Raw genomic sequence first — 2,899 nt, 5'->3', positions numbered from 1 at the left:
ACATCATTAACACTGCAGAGACCTGGAGTAAGAAAAGTAGAAAAGCAGCATTTATCAAACTGAAAGAACCAAAGAGAAATTGCATCCTTGAGTTTGCTATTGGTGGATTCTATGGGTATAAAGTATTGAACAATGCAGGGTTCATCAAAAGATAAGGGAAGGAATGCACAGAATCAGTCAACCAAAAAGAATAGGTCAATTTTCAAACATCTCAAGATAGCATCTAATCAAGAACCAATCATATTAAAGGAAGGAGTCTAAGCTATACCAACGGCATTGAAGAAAAACAAGGATCCAGGAATTGATGGACTGGTAATTGAACTATTTAAGCAACCTGAGGCAGCCCTAGAGGCAGTCACTCATTTAAACCAAGAAACTTGGAAAACAACCACCTGGCCAAGGAACTGGAAAAGAGCCATATGTGTAGTCCAGTGAGAGGACTACCAGAAAACAAACCCATTTGTCTTGGAAGAATGCTTCTTAGAAGTGCGTGTGGCAAGTGTTGGCTCACAGGGGCTTGTTATCAGAAAGACCCAGTCCCTGGAGAAGGAAAGCATGCTTGGTAAAATAGAGGCCCAATGAAAAAGGGGATGACGCTCAATAGGATGGACTAACACAGTGACGACACCAATGAGGAAGATTGTGAGGACGTGCAGAAGGAGGCGGTGTTTTGCTCTGTTGTACATAGGCTTGATCTGAGTGTATGGCTCTAAACAGCAACTACGTACAGCACTTTAGCACATATTGGGCTGAGGCTGTCATTCTCAGCTAGCTGCTCACAGCTGTTCAATGCGATGGTTTATAAATATAGGAAGAAATAATAATAGTGAAAGATTTAAAACCCATGTATATAATTTAACTACGACCTGACTCAAGACTGAATCATAGGAATAGAATTCATTATAAGTTATGTATTATTATCTGTATGTACATATTAATAATAATCTAAGAGTTTGTAAGAAACAAAGATTAAGAGAAAAAATCTTGTGACCCTATCTCAAAAATTCATAGTGAAGAAATAGTGTATTAAAACAGTCTTAAGAGCTTTGGTTTATAGGAAAACCAGAAACAGAGAAAAGGTCTCCTTAAAATAGAAAAGCTGTGGACATTTTTTCTATGCAAAACCATGTCATTTACATTGGTATGTGTGTGTGTGTGTGTGTGTGTGTGTGTGTGTGTTGGGGGGAAGTATCAACTATCAGAAATTTTTGCCAACTAAGCTACTAATCCCAGTAAATGTGTTACATAACACATAGTTTCTGTACACCCTCTCTAAAGAATTGTCTGGCCTGCTATTATTTTCCATAGGTCTTTCCTATCTTTCTCGACGTTTCCAGGAGAAAACCGTGCCTTATAAAAAGTTCTGTACAACAGTCCTGGGGGAATACAGACCTGATAATTAGCTGGTAGCCACAAGAGTACAGTTGTCTGTGGGCCTGGAAGCAGACTAGCTAACTGTTGACTCAATTATGACACACAACAGAGCCAATATTTTAAAGTTGTGAAAAATGGAGATATTGCACACTGATTTTTTGCTCTACTACCTCTTCTGCCTTAATGAACCATCTAAAATATTAAATAATATAACTTGTATTACCACTACTGAGGCTTCCAATGTGATCTTTTCATTTACTAATACATATAAGAGGCTTCAAAAAGTACATGGAAGTAATAAAAATGAAAAATCATAGAATTTTTCATGAACCTTTTGAACTCTCCTTTTATAAGTTTAAGTAAAATAATTAGATCTCTCTGAATCACTTTAAAAATGTGGGTAATTGTATCCATTTTCTCTCTCAACCCCTTAGCATTATAGCTATGTAAAATATTTTGGGGAGGTAACTAAGAGAATTTAAGGCACAAATTAGTGTCAAATGCATGCAAACTATACTTTCATTAGGTCATTGGCTATGATTTGCTAGAAAATTGATAAACTTCACTTTGCAGACTATACAGACTATCTCGTATGAAATGAAGGACTAAATTTTATCTGACTGAAGCCTTTTAGGACATTTTAAAAAGTTTTCAATGTTGTCAATGTTGTGTAATAGTCAAATAGAGATTAAGAGAACTACTCCAATTTGAAGCCTCCCTAACTTTAGCGGGGAGTATATCTAAACTGTCCTTTTTAATGTAGAGGCACAACACCCTGTAGTGAAAATGTAGAAGGCTTTTATCATACAATGTATTTTTTAAGTAAAATTTTATTTACAAAAGAAATGCTAGTTATATTTCATATTTTATATTTGGGATATATACAAAATTTTAACTAAATTTTAATGTCAGATTTTCTCAGTATTAAATATGTTTTATTTTTCAACCTTTGAATCAGGTAAATTATTTCATAAGAAGGGTTGTATTTCAATATTTTAGAATATTTGTTACTTCTTATATTTTAATTTGTGTCAAGGATAGGTGAAATATAAACTTCCTAATTTTCATCAATTTATGATAATCTTATATCAGCAATTCATAAAAATTAAATGTTATATAAAGGTTTAGATATATCATCTACCTTCATCATCACAGGAGCAATAACTTCTAAAATAAAGGAATACACAAATATTGCAATAAGAAAAAACATCTATTAGACATAAACTACTAAGATATTTGCTATAGGTTTAAATGTATTATTATTCATATACTCACATACACTGCAATTGAGTTAATTCCAACTCATATTGATCCTATATATGGTTTCTGAGACTTTAAATATTTATGATATATAACCATTGTGTAAAGCAACATGGTACTATCTCAAACAATTGGGAATAGAAATTTCATGTAAGCCAGCAATACTTCTGCTGGTTACATATCCTAAAGAAGTAAGAATCATCACACAAAGAATTTGTATTTCCATGTTCATGGAAGCACTGTTCACAATATCAAGAGTAATATA

Source organism: Tenrec ecaudatus, chromosome 11 (genome assembly GCF_050624435.1).
Source record: "Tenrec ecaudatus isolate mTenEca1 chromosome 11, mTenEca1.hap1, whole genome shotgun sequence".
Taxonomy (NCBI): domain Eukaryota; kingdom Metazoa; phylum Chordata; class Mammalia; order Afrosoricida; family Tenrecidae; genus Tenrec; species Tenrec ecaudatus.
Note: the sequence above shows the minus strand (reverse complement) of the source record.